The sequence below is a fragment of the Heteronotia binoei genome, chromosome 17 (genome assembly GCF_032191835.1).
Source record: "Heteronotia binoei isolate CCM8104 ecotype False Entrance Well chromosome 17, APGP_CSIRO_Hbin_v1, whole genome shotgun sequence".
Taxonomy (NCBI): Eukaryota; Metazoa; Chordata; class Lepidosauria; order Squamata; family Gekkonidae; genus Heteronotia; species Heteronotia binoei.
Genome location: NC_083239.1, coordinates 21,647,717 through 21,666,526, shown reverse-complemented (window position 1 = coordinate 21,666,526; position 18,810 = coordinate 21,647,717). Strand labels below are relative to the sequence as shown.

At 47.2% G+C, this 18,810-nt stretch overlaps 2 protein-coding genes across 18 annotated transcripts in view; one reads left to right on the top strand and one right to left on the bottom strand.

Moving 5' to 3' along the window:
- AK2 (adenylate kinase 2) overlaps positions 1-18,810 on the top strand; it is a 436,257-nt gene that overhangs the window by 151,603 nt on the left and 265,844 nt on the right. The window lies entirely within an intron of this gene.
- MACF1 (microtubule actin crosslinking factor 1) overlaps positions 1-18,810 on the bottom strand; it is a 414,929-nt gene that overhangs the window by 221,296 nt on the left and 174,823 nt on the right. The window lies entirely within an intron of this gene.

The following is an 18,810-nucleotide window of genomic DNA, read 5'->3' as shown; positions in this document are numbered from 1 at the left end:
TGCTGGCTTACTGATCTCATCTGTGCTTTTTTTAATTGTTCAGTTCTTTAATTACTGTGAGCAGGTATGATTTTATCTTATAAAGTGCCTTCGAGGCTCGCTCCATGACTGTGCAGGAAGTAGGTGGGGCACAAACATGGGATCAGAGGCACTGTGCCGTTATACATTTTGCCAAATGTTGATCAGAGTGGCAATCATTCCGTGCCAAAAAGCATGTTACAAAATCTTTGCAGCAAAGTGGAAGCAGTGGCAGGGCTGCTTCTTAAAATTGGAAATATTACCTAGAAAAGGAATTTTCTTTTTGAACAACAACATTCTACATAGTTGGGCCAGTAGGAAGGCCAAACCTATCATGGCATCCCTCCCTTTCATGAGTAAAGACAGTTTCATATCCCCTACAGTCCCTTTTCCAGGTGCATAAAAGCAGCAAGTAGAAGCCTTGTGCACTCCTGTGCTATCAGACAGATTCATATTCCATATTCTTATTCCAGCATATGACTCAGGCATAACTCAAGCTTTTTATACAACCAGAGCAGCCCTGACTGGCCCAGTCTCATCAAATCTCAAAAGCTCAGCCAGATCAGCCCTGGTTAGTGCTTGGACAGGAGACCACCAAGGAAGTCCAGGATTGCTATCCAGAGGTAGGCAATGGCAAACCACCTCTGCTTATCTCTTGCCTTCATAATACTCCACAATAGAAAACAAAAATGCAAAGCCATGGTTTATTATTTATTTATTTATTTCATTAAACTTCTATACTGCCCTTCCCCACAGTGTACAAAAATATCATCCAAAAATATCAAAACAATATAAAGCAGGGATCCAGATCCACCTGTGTCCCATTTGCAGTGCTGCAGGGAGGAGTAAAAGTGAGGGCAGCCATTGCTACCCCGCCTCTGCTGGATGGAAGGAAGGAAGGAACAGGCCAGGGCCAAGCACAGTAGCAGGGGCCTGCTCCAGCCCAATGCTGGCCTGTCTCTGGGGAGGGTTGGAGGGCAGGGACAACCAGCAGCTACTTAGGGCACAGTGTTATTGCTGCCTGCCCTCTTTGGCTGTTGGATAGCTTGGGATATGCACACACACTGCCCAAGTCCCAGGCCACACATGTGGCCTTGCTGGTCGGGAGCACAGCAATCTAAAATTAGGGCCAGATCTAGGGGGGGAGAGGGGTTGCTTGCCCCGGGCGCCGACAGAGGGGGGGGCGCCAAATTGGGTATAGAGTCCATTGTATTCTATGGGACCATAAGATAGAATGGCCCATAAGGGGGCGCCATTTTTTTATTTTGCCCCCCCCCTCAAAAACCATGTAGATCCAGACCTGTCTAAAATATCAAAAACAATACCAATAAAATGAAATAAAGTCTTAAAAAACAATCTAAAATACCAAAACCGTAAGTACTTGATATCTGCATGGCACCAGAATACAGAATTTATGACCCCCAATCAACAGCATGAGGGAGGGGAGGGAATGATTTAATAGCAGTTTGCAAAACACATTAGCCATGGCTAAGAATTACGTCTGCAACAAGCAAACTATGGTTGAAGCAGCTTCCTGTCTCTCCACTTGGAAGCTTGAGAGGTCAGCCACGGTTAAGGCAACATGCAAGAGAGCTGCTGCTAACTATGGTTAAAGTGTGATGCTCGCAGTCGGGTCCTCATGAAAAGCAATGGCTACTGCCTTGAGGCCTAGCTCTGTTCACAGGATTGTTTAATTCATTAACTGCAACATTCAAGAGCAGCAAAGGGCAACTGCTGGCTGCAGAATGTGTATGTGTATGCACAAACACACAACATGTATGGGGGAAAAGAATGAGCCTGGGGAGCAGAAGGTGCAAATGATGATTAGACAGACACAGCCCAAACAAAAAACAAAAAAAGCTCTCCAGGCCTCTGCCCAGCGTATGGCAGTGCAGCTTGTCCAGCCTCTCTGACTCTGTTCCACAGCTTGGGAGTCAGGCTTCATCCCTTGAACGTAGGCAGCTGGAAACAGGTGCGGAGGAACAGTCGCAGCACAGTGACCCAGTTCCCAGCAAAAGAGGAGTGGGGAGGGAAACACAGAGAGAGGGACATGTTGGCTGCAGATGGACTTTAGCATCAGGCCAGAAGGCTCCCAGTCACATGTAAACTTAACATCAGATCTACCTTCAAAAAGCCTCCCCAAAAGACATAGGAATGCTCCATAATATATCCCTTGCATTTTGCATATGACATCAACTGTCCCTTCCTTTCAAGATGCTTGAGGATACTGTTTGTGTAAAGGGTTGAGCACCAGTGTAAAATGATCCTTTTCTGTATCCCAATCAATAAGGGATTGTATCCATTGTATTCTATGGGACCATAAGATAGAATGGCCCTTTGGGAGGGGGGAAGGGAGCTGATTTGCTACTTGCAGGACAGATGCTCACCCTGTAAAAGACAGCAGCTGCCCTGATATATCACTTGGGATTCCTCAAGGCCTATGTGTTCCTTGGTGACAGGGGGAGAGAAAGAAATCTGGCTTTCGGCCATTAAAATAACCCAGCATCAAAAACAATTCTGGGCTTCGCAAGCAATGACAAGCGATAAGAACAGTGAGGTGAGGATTACACCCAAGGACATTTGACCATCAAGCTAAGCAGACTGTCTTCAGATTCTCCAGGGAATGCTCAAAAGCAGGAAATGGCAGCAAACATCTGCTCGGAACATGGAGCTTGCAATCCTAGCTCTTGTTCAGGATGTCTGCAAATCAGCCAAACAGCAGATCACCATGTAGTTGTGTAACTAATACACAGGCAATCAAACATCCTGCCACAATTGTTTCCATGCGCTTATGATGCACCCTGGGTGAAACACTGCTTTGTCACGAGACCTGCTGCAGACACTGATTTTGGTGGATGGCCTTGACTTTAGGTATTTTGCAAGGAGGCTGGGGGTTAGTGCCCGTTAACCTCAGCTTACCTTTTCACACTTAGGCAGCTCGCTGTGCTAGAAACCGGTTCCCAGCTCTTCCATTCAGGAGAATAGGAGAGGCAGAAAAGTATATAACAACAATGCCCCCATCTACTGCTTCATAGTTTTCAAAGGACTTCACATACATCACCTTGCTAGAATCCTTTCAACAATCCTGTGAGGTAGGTAGGTCAACATTTGCTCCATATTTGGGGAGGCTGATGTGGTCAAGAGGGAAAGGTGGCAAAGGCTGGGCTTAGGCCAATAGGAGGTTTCATTCTGAGAGAAGATCAGACTGGGTACTCCCTAGTTCTCCTCTCAGGCTGATTCTGCACTAAGGTTGCTCCGGGACAGGCTTCCATTTCTGAAAAAAACAGGTTTACACTGCTCTGCGGCAAACTGCGGGTTGCCTCGGGGCAAAACAGCAGCACAGAGCAGCTGGTCAGAAATCACCAGCTAGCTCTGGGGAGAAATGAAAGCCTGCCCCAAAGCAACCTTAGTGCGGAATCAGCCTCAGTCTCTTCCAGTGTCATCCTAAGCAGTTACACCCTTTGATTTCAGCAGACGTTGAAGGGCAGAACTCTGCTTAGGATTGCTCTGCTGGCCACTGAATGGGTGAAGAGGGGTTCAGATGTCCCCTTGGGAAATACCTGAACTTCCCCTTTTCTTGGGCACAGCCACACTGCTGTGAGAAGGCACAGTCTCCATAAGGTACCAGACTTTCTAAGAGCCACTGGCTAAACCCTATCCTTGCTATTTCAATGTTGCTTCCCATCTCTCTCTCCTCACACTCCCCAGCCCTCTTCTGCCAATTCAGATTGGAGCATCATGTTAATTTCATGGCAGCTCTCGCCTCTCCAACCAGCTTCAAAGGCAACGTGTCTTGCACAGAGATGTTGCTTTCTCAGGGGCGGGGCACCTCCCACTGAAAGGATCTGTTCTTGGAATTATTTAAAGAGAGAGAGAGGAAGAAAGGTTGACCAAATCCTTTTGCCGGGGAAGAAGGTAAGATAAAAAGCTCTCTCGGAGAGGACATATTAGGCAGCTGGCAATTGCTAAAATTAAAAAAAAATAATAATAATCCAAATCCAAGGCACATACTGAGAGAACAATGTTCTTTCTGGGGGAGGAGGAAAATAAAGAAGCCCTCCCCTCACACACACCCCACAAGGCAAAACATTCCAGACCTCACTGAAGCGAGATGGACCTATAGGGAAAAGCAAGCCCTTCTTCCCCCACTGCACCCACCCTGACCAACCATAGCTGGAGTTAAGAAAACCTGCAACACAGCAAATAAATGCATCTAATCCTTAGAAAAGGGACAGACTCTCTACAGAGGCCACCCTCCATATCCACTGAGCGAGCATTGAAATTTGTACGGCCAAATGGATTAAAAATCTATTTTCCCCCAATTAATGTTGTATTTTTGAAATTAAAATTGGGTTTAAATTCTCTTTTTGAACATTTCAATTACAGTAAGTGCCTCTTTTAAAAAACAACAGCTTGGTTTAAAATAGCGTTGCCAATCCCCAGGTAGGGGCAGGGGATCCCCAGGTTTGGAGGCCCTGCCCTCGCTTCAGGGTCATGAGAAGGCGGGGAGGGGGGAGAAATGTCTGCTGGGTACTCCATTATTCCCAATGGAGACCAATTCCCATAGGGTATAATGGGGAATGGATCTGTGGCTCTGGGGGGCTGTTTTTTTCAGGTAGAGACACCAAATTTGCAGCATAGCATACAGTGCCTCTCCTCAAAGCACCTGTCAAGTTTCATAAAGATTGGACCAGGGGATCCAATTCTGTGAGTCCCCAAAGAAGATGCCCCTATCCTTCATTATTTCCAGTGGAGGGAAGGCATTTAGAAGGTTTGTGTTGATGGCCAGAACTCCCTTTGGAGCTCAATTATGCTTGTCACAACCTTGCTCCTGGTTCCACCCCAATGTCTCCTGGGTCTGCCCCTAAAGTTTACTGGCTGTACCCCCAAAGTCCCCAGATATTTCTTGAATTGGACCTGGCAACCCTAGAAAAGAAAATCAAAATGTAATTGTAACACAAGGCAACACATTAAATCCTGTATATTATTTCTTATAACTGAAGCATGACCTTCTGTAAAACATATAGATTTAAAGATGCTTTCGTATAGAGAGAGCTACTGGGGAGTTGGTAGGGGGGAAAGCAGACCTTTAAGGCTAAGCATTATCAATGACACAATTAGGCATGAACTTTTTAAAGAGGGGGCTTCCTATAGGGTCCAGGACCTAAAAGGTTATCAGAAACCTTCAGAGGTCCAAAGTGTGGCCCCTCTGCCCCACCAGAATGATCAGTAAGGAAAGTGGTGGAAAGTGCCATCAAGATGGAGTCGTCTTATGGCAACTCTAACCCTAAAGGGTTTCAAGGCATGGGACCTTCAGAGGAGGTTTGTCATTGCCTGCCTCTGCATAGCAACCCTGGAATTCCTTGATTGTCTCCCACTCAAATGCAGACCAGGGCTGACCATACTTAGATTATGAGATCTGACAAGATTAGGCTAGCCTGGACTATCTAGGACAGAGCCAGTGAAGGAGCTGCACTATAAATAAAATAAAATTTAAATTTAAAAGTCTGGGGTTCACTTCTCAAGCTACAAATATGTATGACCCCGCATGGATTTTCCATCTCAGAAGAAAACAGCTCCCCCCCCCCCCAATATCTTCCAGCTAGGGTTGCCAGATCCCCCCTGGCCACCAGTGGGGAATGGGTATGGGATTGTGAGATCCAGATTACAAAACTCCTGGAGATTTGGGGATGTAGCCTGAGGAGGACAGGGAACTCAGTGGGGTACAGTGCCATAAAGACCATCTTCTAAGCATCCAGGGAAATTGATTTCTATAATGTGGAGATGTGTAATAAGTCAGGGGATTCCCTAGAGGCTAGCATCACTACTTCCAGCCCAATCTGGAAAAAAGAAAAGTTTGGATTTATACCTTTCCCTGCACGCTGAGTCTCAGAGCAGTTTACAATCTCTTTTTCCTGTTTCCACAACAGACACCTTGTGAGGTAGATGGGGCTGAGAGAGCTCTGGGAGAATTGCTCTTGAAAGGACAGCTCCGAGGGAACTTGTGGCTGACCCAAGGTCACACCAGCAGCTGCATGTGGAGGAATGGGGAATCAAATTCAGTTCTCCCACAACTCAGTTCTAACCACAACACCAAACTGGCTGTCTGTGGAAAGCTGTGTAGACTTTTCAAGGAAGAGATGCTGCTTAGCATATTCTAGACCAAGGCAGTTGAACAAAATATTTTCTGTCTCCAAACAAATAACAATTCTGCAGCACAAATTGTCTAGCCAAAGTGCTCTTGCTCATGCAGCTAGGTTTCATTTACCCAGGGACAGGGATTCTGGAGTATACTACTATGTATAGTTCACACTTTTTGTTGTTATAAGTATGTTCATTTCTAATAGGGATGGGCATGAACCTCCCCCCCCCCCTTTGTGAACCAATTTGGGTTTCTGAGGTCCATGGATCTTCCCCTCCCACTTTTCTGCTGGAGGCAGCTCCCCAGCCAGCAAAATGAAAGGGGAGGGGGAGATCGTTCAAAAACAATTTAAAGGAAATGTTCCCTTTAAATGGCTTTTCTGAGTCATCCTTTCCAAGCAGAGGGGGGAGTGAGAGGCACTGATGAAATGGCTTGCATCCAAGGGAGGAGAGAAGCGAGAGGGATCGCTGAAATTTAAAGGGAACCCTTAAATGACCTCTGCTGAATCATGCATCACAAGAGCACTGAGAAGGCATTTAAACGCCTTCACTTGCTAAGTCAAGCTGCCACCAAGGCACCACTTAGCAAGTCAGCTAACAAAGTATTTAAATACCTTCCCACCTACTTCACTTGTGAGTGACATGGCTTGCAAAAACCATTTAAAGGAAACATTCCCTTTAAATGTTTTTTTAATTTAGAGAAACCCCAGTCTCTTTAAATGCCTTCTCCAAACACCACTTCCAGCACCAGCATGTCTGCCAACCTGAGAGGTTCATGGGACTCATGAGGGCAGGGTGGAACAAACCAAGTTTCACAAATTTTGTTTTGTTATTTGGTTTGCACCCACCCCTAATTTCTACATTATTTAACATGCAGTGTTTAAATGCTTATGCTTTCTTTCAGCTGTTTCAGATTTCTGTAGTCCAAACCCTATTGTTCACTGCAGAGGTCCCCAAAGTGGTGCGCCCATGGGCACCATGGTGCCCACCAATACCTCACCTGGTGCCCACCAAGTGACTTCAGAAAGTGGGTGGAGCCAGGTGGGGCTCTTGCCCAGCATAGCTTCTGATAGGCCACTGGAAATCTGATTGACCGTGCAAATTAAACAGCTGCTGCCAACATTGTTTTTGTTTTCTTCCCCAGTGTATTTTTAAAACCACCCCTCTTCTCACCAGCACTTGAACTTTCTTTGGGTGTTTGTATGGCTCCACCTCCTACAGCATCTATCTTGTAGTTACTCCTGCCACCCTGTGTCAGAATTCTAATGGTGCCCACAGGCTCAATAAGGTTGAGGACCTCTGGTTCATTGGATGTCCTGTTGATTGTGTTGATCCAGACTTTGTAACCTGCTTTGAGTTTCAGAAAGGCAGATTATAAATAATGCAAATAAACAAATTGGTATGCTGGTATCGGGCAAATTAGATACAGAGACCTGTATTCTGAGTTGGTCTGGCAGTTTAATAAAAAATGGACCACTTAACCCAAGTTCTTTAGTTCTTATGACTAGAAAACTAATTTTCGAAGTGTGTGGTCAATACCTGATGAGAATTTGAGAAGCCAAGCTGAGATTTCCAGCAATTGATTCTGTTTTCCGGGCTTCCGTGTTCTGTCTTGCCCTTCCCGCATGGGCAGCAAAGAGAATGAATTCAAAAACTAAACCAGAAATATGAATAATTTATTTACTCTGCAGAATGTGGCTTTTCCTAGCACAGATCTGTCTTTTCTTTTATATTCAGCCTCTTTTTCAGTATGCCTAAATTAGATACCGGGAGCTGGAATTCCAGGTTTGGCACCTCAAAATTTGAAGCTGGCTTCTCTGTTTCCAAATATTCACTCCTCCTCTTTAGCACTTAATGTTCCCCAGCAGGACAACTTCTATCAACTGCCTCACTCTACTCTCCCCAAAGCAGGATGCTTTGCTACCCAAGCTAGAGTTAAAGGAACTGGTGATGAGTAGATTTGTCCTACAGATACCTGGTCATTTTAGCAGAAATTGACAAGGAACTTCCTTGAACTTAGTTCCCCATCTGATTTCTTTGCCCACTCAAGAGGGCAAAGTGTGCCAAAAGAGAGCCAACATCCATCCCTCCCTCCCTCCATCCTCTGGCAATATCAGGTCTCCTTGAATCAACTTGTTCTTTGTTCTGGAATCAGCAACCATGCAAGCCAGCTCAGATAACCCTGTCCACATGGACATTTGCTCCCAAGGAGACCTTACGCATCAGCCACAAAACTTGTGTCCATTGCAAAGGATTCTGGGGCATGCCTTTACATTAGGAGAAACATCAGTCAGGCATGAAGCAGTCTTCTCAGGGTCATCCTGGATTCTCTCACTGAAGGGCTCCAAAACAAAATATGAAAACCATTGATAATGCCTGTTAGTGACCCAAGACCAAGGCTTGGTCATGGCCCATGCTAGTAGCCTCTGACTCTTGAACTAGTGCCTTTTAAAAAGAGAACCACAAACTAGCCCCTTTCAAACCAAGAGTCAGTTCTTAGCCTTGCACCTCTCACATGTTGAAGCCTGTGGAGTTCATGAATACCAAAACACCAACTGAGGTCAGGCCTCCCTCAGAAGAGACTCATAAATGGCTGGGTTCATAAGAACATAAGAGAAGCCATGTTGGATCAGGCCAATGGCCCATCCAGTCCAACACTCTGTGTTATACAGTGGCCGAAAAAATTATATATTTATATATATATATACATATACATATACACACACACACACACACACACTGTGGCTAATAGCCACTGATGGACCTGTGCTTCATATTTTTATCTAACCCCCTCTTGAAGCTGCCTATGCTTGTAGCTGCCACCACCTCCTGTGGCAGTGAATTCCACATGTTAATCACCTTTTGGGTGAAGATGTACTTCCTTTTATCCGTTTTAACCTGTCTGCTCAGCAATTTCATCGAATGCCCACGAGTTCTTGTATTGTGAGAAAGGGAGAAAAGTACTTCTTTCTCTACTTTCTCCAAACCATGCATTATCTTGTAAACCTCTATCATGTCACCCCGCAGTCGACATTTCTCCACGCTAAAGAGCCCCAAGCGTTTCATCACTTTGTTCCCTCCGACTGCTGCCAACAGGCACCGGAAAAGAAACAATTTCCAGAAAAATGCTCCGAGGCATGTCAAGTAGAGACAAGACGGAGCAAAACAACCACTCAGTCCCTTGGCAGGGAAGAGGGGAGATATTTTTAAGGGAGTGGCATACAATCCTAGCAGCAAGACTCGGTGTTCTCTCAAGGGATTTGGGGCAGCACACACCTCTAGGATCACATCGTGCAGTTGCCTGGGAAAGCAGCCTGCTTTCTTTACAGACCAATGAAACACACCCCCTTCAGCCGCCTCTCTTTCCCAAGTCAGCCTTGACTGGCTGCCTAACTCAGCTGCACCAAAATGGTAAAACTTCCCCAAGCTAATGGACAAGCCCAGTAGACACTCCTCTCCATCTTGTGATTCAAAACCTCACCAGCCCACAATCAGAGACTGCACTGTTTGGTGGAGATAAAACTCAGAGGGAAGGCAGCTTTTTATTTCATGCTCTCTCAGCTTGACAGTCTTCTAACTCCCTAGTTCCACTGGTTGATGGCACCTTGGTGGTGGTGGAAAATGCTGTCAAGTCACAGAGGACTTATGATGACCCCTGTGAGGTTTTCAAGGCAAGATAAGAACACAGGTGATTTGCCATTGCCTCTCTCTGCATAACAACCATGTACTTCCTTGGTGGTCCAAGTATTACCCAGAGCCAACCTTGCTTAGCTTCCATGATCTACAGCTCCTTACAGTTATGAAACATACTGATAACCAGACTAGCTTTGCTTTGGAGGCCATGAAGCCTGAAGTTTCCTAACTGTCATGAAGTTTCCTAACTGTCCTCCGCCCACCCTGCCACATCTTCAGTCCCCTGACCATTGTAATGTGGGCTATGATCAGCAAGAGGCTGATCAGCAAGAGAAACTCTCATAAAGTTCTGCACAATTTTGAGGCAGGACGTAATTCCAACGAGCTGGTTTCTAAAGTCTGGAAGCAGACCTTGACCATATGAATATTGTCCTCTGAGTTTCTGAAGTCTGCTCTTTTCCTCACTGCAGCACACACATCACCCATGCATCTTACATTCTGGAGCAAGCTTCCCAATTCAGAGGTGGAATTCAAGGCAGATTCAAGTAGATACACCTCTCTGCTGCTTCTAGGTTTCTTTGCCTCTCACCACTCTCCATCAGAGGTCAACTCACAACTTCTGACAAGAATACTCCTTAAAACTAAAAATTCCAGAGAGACTTCTAAACGAGAGATCTACATCCCAATTTTAAACAAAACAAAAGGAACTATTATATTTGTTGTTTTTCAAAAGCATACCCTAGCTGGTTGTGCCTCCTATTCTGAATCACAGTTCAGTTTTAGGGCTGGCCTCCTATTCCCCCTGAAATACACGAAACTTCCCAACTTTCATTAAAACCCTGAATAGCTCCCTCTCCAGTTCTGCACACCATTTCAGTTAGCAGTTACAGTGCACAGTAGGGTTCGGACGGCATAATGCATGACAAAGAACCAGAACAGCACCATTAGAGAGCAAAGATGGACTAAGCAGGACATTAGGACAAACTCTTGGAATGTCAGAGACATTTCTGGCTGCCAAAAAGGTAAAGACAGATTTAACACTAAGCAAAAATTCCCCATCAGTGAGACTCCAAAGCTTAAAGTGTCAAACCTGATGAGGACACCTCCCAGCCTGACTTTCTGTCAGCCCATCTCTTCATTTTGAGAGCACTCTGCTCTGAGACCTCAGCCCCAGAAGATGTAAAGTTATTATAAAGAAGAGAACATCACTGAGCAGATGCAGACTGCATTCCTACAGAGTAAAAACGCATCCATCTGAAAACACCCAGGTATGGGGAGCAGGGCTCCAAGAGGCATATCTTCCCCACAGACTTGGAGCTCAGCACCCAAAGCCATGGATGAGGAAGGGTCCCAAGTATAACAGGCAGAAGTACTGGGAGTTGGCTCTGAACAGCTGCAATAGGGAAGCAGAAACCTAAGAGCCTCTAGGAAAGGATCAAGGCTGATTTTCAGCCAAGACTCTCCAAGGTCTCTTTTCACAACATGCCTGAGGCCCCGAGCACAGGAACTGGAGCAGAAGAGCTCCCTGGAGCACCGGCAGAATGACTTCCCCTGAACATCAAGTTCCCTTAACCAGCCTCCCAGGTGCTTGCAATTAGCTCCCAAAAGTTAGTAGAACCAGCATACATCTATGCCAGCACACTGCAGCCTGCAGTGCTGAAAGCTCTCTGCCATTTTGCAAAGAGCTTCCCCTGCCTGATCCCCTGGAGGTAATTCTTACTCCTAAACAAAAAAGCCAGAGGATGCTGCTCCCAGTCAGATGTACCTCAGTATGCTTCAGCTGTCGCAAAAGCACAGCAGCATTAAGACAGCTGGACCCTACACACCTGTCCCCTAGACCCTGAAGAGAAGTAGATAAGCTTGCACTAACCACTCCTTCAGCTGGCGGCTTTGTCTTCTCCTTCTTCCTCAGCCTCCTGTTTGGTTCTTCTGTTCCCCTGAAAGGCGCAGGCCCATCTTCACTAATCATCAAGGAGTCCCTGTCCATGCCAGAAGCCTTGACCAGGGGGTGGGTTGAGTCACTCCCATACCCCGAGGAGCAACGGAAAGCACTCGAGGTTGACTCGCTGAAGGAAGACTTGCTTTGAGAGATGGGAAGTTCTGCCCACATGCCCTCTCTTCCCTTCCCAAAAGATCCTTCTTGAGAAGATGGTGGCTGTTGAGGCCTCCCCACAGCCTGGTTTTCAACCTGGTCCACCATGGGTGATGGGGTGGACAGCTCTGAGACAGTGCCCTTCTCTGCAGTCCATGAAGTACCCCATGTGGTGCTTGACAAGCTTTCGTTCCCATCTTCGCAAGTGTAGGCCGTGTGGAATTCCTTGGCTACAGTCGCTGCTGCCTCCAACCCAGACTGCTCCCAAGACTTACACACCACCATGGTGCCTTCGTCATTCTCCTGTGCTTCTGCGGCAGAAGGCTCCCTTTGCAAAGGCACCAGAATGGCCCGGCTGTTGCCGGCTCCGGGCCCCTGAAAGGCAACCAGGCGGTTGGTGGCCTTCTTGCGGTTTTGCTCCGCCGGGTTGTCCAGCAGATGGGCAATGACAGTGGTGCCTTCTTCCAGACGATTCCCTGGAGTCCCAGAGCTGGAGGAGGACTGTTCAGGCACCAAGCGAATTTTCTCCAGTCTGCCTTGGAATCTCTCCCGCACTTGGACCACATGTCCTTGCTCCACACCCCTCGGCTGCAAAGCGGGAGGAGTTTTCTCGTGCGAGGCAGTGCTTTGGTGCAAGCTCTCAACAAGGTCCTCTCCTTCCCCCTGCAAGGGAGCTGCTCCCAACTTGGTCAGTGCCTCCCCTTCTTCGGCAATCTCAACCCCTTTGGAGAGCTCCTTGGCCACCAGGTCAGCAGCACCCTCTGCCGCCTCTGTCCTCTTATTCCCCTTCCTCTTCCGTTTGAAGCGCACTTTTCTCTTGGGGGAGAGGGGAGGGTGCCCTGCCTCACCAGCTTGTTCTTTCGGCCGCTTAACACAGCCCAGAGTATTCCCCATCTCCCTGGCGTGCAAGAGACTGGCGACAATGCAGCTAAGCTGGCACTGGGCTCCAGGATAAATCCCAACCTCCGCTTCATCAGATCAGATGCACATTTAGGAAAAAAAAATACACACAGTACTGCAGGCAATCCCTTACACACAAGCACGCACACATACACACCCCAAGATTCTCCCTTTCAGCCGCGGCTGCTTCAGCCAGCCATCTTACGAGTCTGGGAGGAAGGAAGACACATTCAAAGCATCTCACTGCAGTTCAGAAATCACTTGACCTAAAAGCAGAGGGAGAGCGGATTGGCTGCGGCTTTCTCTCTCCAAATATGAGGTAATGGGAGCGCTCCCCTCCGTAAGGCAAACAGAAAGCCAGACAGAGGCTGGGAGGCGACAGCGGGGAAGGTGGGGGGAGAGAAGGAGGAGGATGCTGAGGGGTGTGGCGGGAAGACAGAGAGATGGAAATCAGGGGGGAAAGTTTTTTTTATATTTTAACAGCACAACAACACGATGAGAGATGATGAGTGAAGGTAGTGTTAAAAGGAGGAGAAATATCTTTTTTAAAGATTCAGACAGGCTGTGTAAACGGACCAAAAATTGCCCTCTACCTCTGCATTCAATACTGAAGAAAGGGATTTGGGTGGCAGTCAATCAATAGAGGGGATAAGAAGATAAAGCTCAGCGGAGCTGGGAGCTGAGCAAGAAAGCCCGAAGCCCACCTGCCCCTCAGTCTTTGATGTTGGCAGTGGAGAGACATGCGTGCAGCCCTTGGCGCTCTGAAGTACATTAACCCTTTTCACGCCATCCTGTTCAGATGAAGCAGAGGTGCTGGGGGTGAGGACTGAACCTCTGGAATTTGCACAGAAAGATGCAGCTACTCAGACAGGCTGAGATTTAAGGCTTGCCATTTGCCTGGGGAAATTGGAGAAGGGGCTCAACTGGTATCACAGCCCAGACCAGACCAGCCATGGGTTTCAAAGCCAAGCCCAACACAAAGGCAGGATTCATTCATTTTTAAACCCAGCCTCTTTACAATTCCCTAGTTCTTTAAAATTATTATTAGTAGTAGAAGTAGCAGTAGTAGCAGCAGTAGCAGCTGTAGTAGTAGTAGTAGTAGTAGTAGTAGTAGTAGTAGTAGTAATTATTAAATGTGAGAAGCCATTTTTTTGCCTGACCTGGTTGGCCCAAACTAGCTCAACTTCATTATGTCTCAGAATCTAAGCAGGATTGGCCCTGGTTGGTGGGAGACCATCAAGGAAGTCCAGATAGGTGATGAAAAGCCACCTCTGAACACCTCTTGCCATGGAAACCACAGAAAGGGTTGTCATAAGTTGGCTGCAACTTGGCAGCGCTCTTCACCACCACCACACTTTACCATTGATTCTTGAGGGTGGTGTTTAAATTTGAGGCACAGATCTCCAGCATTCATCCCCTAAAGCAACTTCAGTAGGCAAGTGCCCGGTAAGGAGCATCCTAGAACCTTTTCTTCCCCCCCTGCCTTTACTTCCCCTCTGCAAGCCTGGCATTAGAAAGATGGCTTCCAAGCCACCAGGGGGCAGGCTTGGTCCCCACAATCTTTAGAAAGTAGCCACTAGATGAAAGAGGAGATAACCACAGCTAGGAGGGACAAATTTCATTTCTGGGGCCACAGAGATGAGAGGGCAGGTGTCCTGTGTAAGCATGCATGAATCAACCCATTCTTAAAATTCGGTTTGACCCAGAAATGCAGTTCTGCATGGAAGGGTGCTTTTACTACCTTCCCACAAAATTCTGAACTGTGGCAATTGCCTCCCTAGCATTCCAAATCCTTTCCTTGATGAATGGAATGGCATGCAAGAAGCATTCAGTGCTCGGCTGTCCAAAAGGAGAGTTCTTCCAGGGAGAAGTTTATGACTGACAGGCCTCCCTGAAGTCGTATCTCTTCTAAGAGCTTGCCTGAGCAACAAGTCCTTTAATTTTTTTTAAGTATACCGTAAATTAAATGGGCAGCTCCACATTGGTTGAGTGAGCACCTGGTTTCATAAGACGCATACTGAGGCAGCCTTGGTACTCCCTTATCCCAAATCTGCAGGGGTCGGCTGTTCCCTCAATTCCTAAGGGGTATTCTTCCTTAGCCACCCATTCTTCCTTTTAATTTAAAAAAAAATAAAAATAGCAAGGAAACTAATAAAGGAGTTGGCGCCAAAGAAGTAAAGAAGCTGGAACTCCACCCATTCTTCCTTTTAAAAAAGAAAAAAGCAAGGAAACCAATATTGAGCTGACCTAGGAGCACGCACACTTTATAAACACCCCCACCCAGGAAACACCGTACACCCTTCCCAGTGATATTTCTCTACACCCCTTGGCAAAAGGGTGATAAATTGTTCAGACTTTCTCCCTCCACACAGCTTCATGTATAGTTCCACCCCAAATGTTCATGGAGAGCTATGTGCAACTTGAGCTGCACTGGACTGAACCTCACCAGCTGACGTTGGCTGATGAACCTTCCAGCATAGAGTATTGAGGAAAGGAGCATCACTCAAATTTCCTGGAGAATAACAATGTATCCCTTCCCCTCTTTGCAGCAGCAGATCAGGAGAATGCTCAAGCCCCTTCCACTATGAAAGCTTTCACACTGCATTGAACAAACTTCCTCCATAAACACACCTGAACTCATTTTGTAACTGATATACAGTGACTCGTATTTTTTCTTTTTAAGATAATACCAAGCGGGTAAGCATCTGCTTAAATATCATTTCTCAGGACCCAGGAATCCACGTATGCTTCACAGCAGCGTCCTAAACAGAGTTACACCCTTCAAGGTCCACTGAAGTCCATGGGCTTCGAAAAGTGTAAATTAATGCTTAGGATTGTGCTGTCAATGTCACTGCCAAGTTAAAAATATTAAATCCCAGCTAAATTAAAAATAGTTCTCCTCCCAATTAATTTTCTCCCCAGGGTGCAAAAGGTAACAACCCATAATGTTGCCAAAGCTTTGGAGGACATTTTTTAAATTATTATTTAGCCAGCCAGGATTGGAAAAAGGGAAAGGAGAACATGTTGAGAGCAAGGTGACAGAAGGACAAAGTGGGCTTTAGGGGAATGCAAGGGAGACCCGAGAGGGTTATGAACAGAGCTACATTGCCAAAATAAATCCCCTTAATTCCAGATGGAGGGGGACAGATTCAGCAGCATGCCACTGAGCGCCACAGGGAATCTGTAGCAGGCATTTAAAGCTTGACTTGAGCTTATCACCACCACCACCACCACCCCCCCCCCAGGCTGGCAGACAGCCCTTCTCATCCTAATTTGGTGGGCCAGCTCAGCAACCCTGAAGCACTTCCTGGGCACCAGGAGACTGGCGACCATCTGCATGTTCACAGGGGCTCCTTGCCAGCCTCACCCTCTGCAGTCAACTCTCATGTCTCTCTCTTTCTCAATACACCAGTGCCACCTAGTGCTCAAATGCAAGGAGGGGGAGGGAGGAGGGACAGAGATTTCTGCCAACAGGGCTGTTTGCAGAATTCTCCGTTGATTTTCCTTGACCAAGGAAGTAAAGGACCTTTGAGACAGGGCCAAACCCGATGCTAAGAGGGATGCACAGATGAAGGGGGAGGAACTCCCCCTGCAAGGCAAAATTGCATACAGACTTCTACGAGATTCAGGATTGACTTAGGATCAAAAGGGACTTTTCTGCTTTGGCAAATTGGATCAGGCTTGGGGTGGAGTCTGGCTTCTCCTGCAGTGTAGGACTTGTTCATGGCTGGACAGCATGGTGACTAGTGAGCAGCACAAAAGCCCATGATTTGCCAGGCCTGCCTCAATGCTGAGAAGTCTCTTGACCACCTGCCTTTGCCTGGTCAACCCAGTGCTTATCTGCTTTCTGCAGTTCAAGTGCCGGCTTTCAACCAGCTCCAGATTTCCCAAGGAAAAGCAGGAACCCTGGATTGGAAGACATCCACTCCAAGCCTGGCTTCAAGCATAGTCCCCTCCCCTCAGCTCTAGCTAGGGTTGCCAAGCTCCAGGTAGGGACTGCAGATCTCCAGAGATCAATTTCCCTGAAGGAAATGGTAGCTTCAGAGGATGGACTCTACAGCAGGGTTTCCCAAACTTTTCCCCTTCGTGGCCCGGTTCCTTCCCCGTGGTCCAGGTGGAGGACACTCAGGGAGCGATACAGAGACTGTGCACTGGCCAGAAGCTTTTCCCATCGTTCTCTGATGTTTCTGAACATCACAGAGGGACGGGGGAGGGCTTCTGGCCAGGGTGCAGTCTCAGTATTGCTCCCTGATTGTCCTCTGGGTGGAGGATGATCAGGGAGGGATACAGACACTGTGTGCCGGCCAGGAGCTTTCCCCATCCTTCTCTGATGTTTCTGAACATCAGAGAGGGACGAGGGAGGGCTTCTGGCCAGCGCACAGTCTGTAGCATTCTCTGAGTGCTACAGGTGGTGGCATGGGGGGCAGGGGCTGGAGCACAGTGCGACATGCAGTGCCGAAGATAAACAGAGGGGGCTGTCAGGCTGCCACTGGCAACCCAGTATTGAAGCTTCCATGGCCTGGTACCGGGTCGTGACCCTGCAAATGGGAAATGCTGCTCTACAGCATTATAACCTGCTCAAGCCCCTCCCCTTCCCAAACCCCACCTTCCTTAAGCTCCTCCCCCAAATATCCAAGAATTTCCTAACCTGGAGCTTGCAACCCTAGGCTGGGACCCCAAAATCCTGCAAAGGTTACCTGAGACCATTTACACTTCCAAGTATCTTTCTATAAGTATCGTCTGTCTGGTCTTTCTGTCCAAACAGACTGAGTAACCACAACTTCATCTCTAATGATTTATCACTGGTGTTCCCAAATGGCTTTGTGTGTGTGTGTGTGTGTGTGCATATGTGTACGCACGCAGTAGGGTTATTTCCAGATTAAAAATATTCATGAACACATGCCTAGTTAAAGCAATATATGGGATTTTTTTGTGGAAATGTGAGTCTTGGCTTTTTAAATTCTCATGTTAATGTCATCTGTTTTAGTACCTATCTATCTTAGTAGTAGGCTTTGTATAGTAAAAAAAGAAAAAGTCTTTCAGTCTTCCAGTCTATGCCTAGCAGGTGTGAAGACGACTTCTTCCTCAATAAAATCAAACTCAATGGGGCACACGTGCCTTGCATTCAGGCATTGCTGCCCCCTCCCACGCGAAACAGATTCCAGCCCCTTCAGACAGCGGGTGGTATTGCAGAAGGGGCAGCCAACAGATGGGATCGCCCCACCTGACACACGTGCAAGCACCCCTCACAACGGTCACCCCGACAGAAGCATCTCATCGACCAGGAATGCCAATCAAAACTCATCTGTCTGAGCAGGAGGGAACAAGGGAGGAAATACCTCATCTCCATCAGAGAAAAGGGGGAAGACAAAAGGCTATTTACACAGGCCCATGGGAAATGCAGGCGCTGCCAAGGCTACCCTGTGGGGGTGGTATTGCCGGTACCCTGATCCCACCAGTAGCCCCAGCACGGCACCTGCCAGAGCGCCTCCCCCAATCATTAAGTATACCAAGAAAGTGGTTCCATTTCTGTCATTCAGTTCATTTCAAAAAGCAATTCATGCTCTCTCACAATGCTTTCACTCTGCATCCAGGTCAGTACCATGGGGGAAAAAACCCCTCTATGAGATAATGCCCTTTCTTGCAATCCACTAATACAAAGCATGGAACCCCATCAATCTGCACAACAATCTGGCTACAAATCCAGTGATCTGATGAGGCTCAGGAAATAGTGAGTTAAGCCTCCCATTCCACTCCTGCTAAGACCACAGCAGAACAAGCTATCTTGTAGGCTAAGAACGCCTTCTCAATACGGAAAATAAATCACCATTTGACAAGGGGCCTAGGCCTTGAACATAGACTCGAACTATCCACTGGCCCATAAAATCACGACAGTCTCAGATGCTGGGCAAAATCCCAGGGTTTTAGGGATGGTGGAAGCATTATTTCCAAATCCTTTCAGAGGCACAACACAACCAATGAGACATCAACAGCACCACCAGCATCACCACCCCACAGTCATTTCC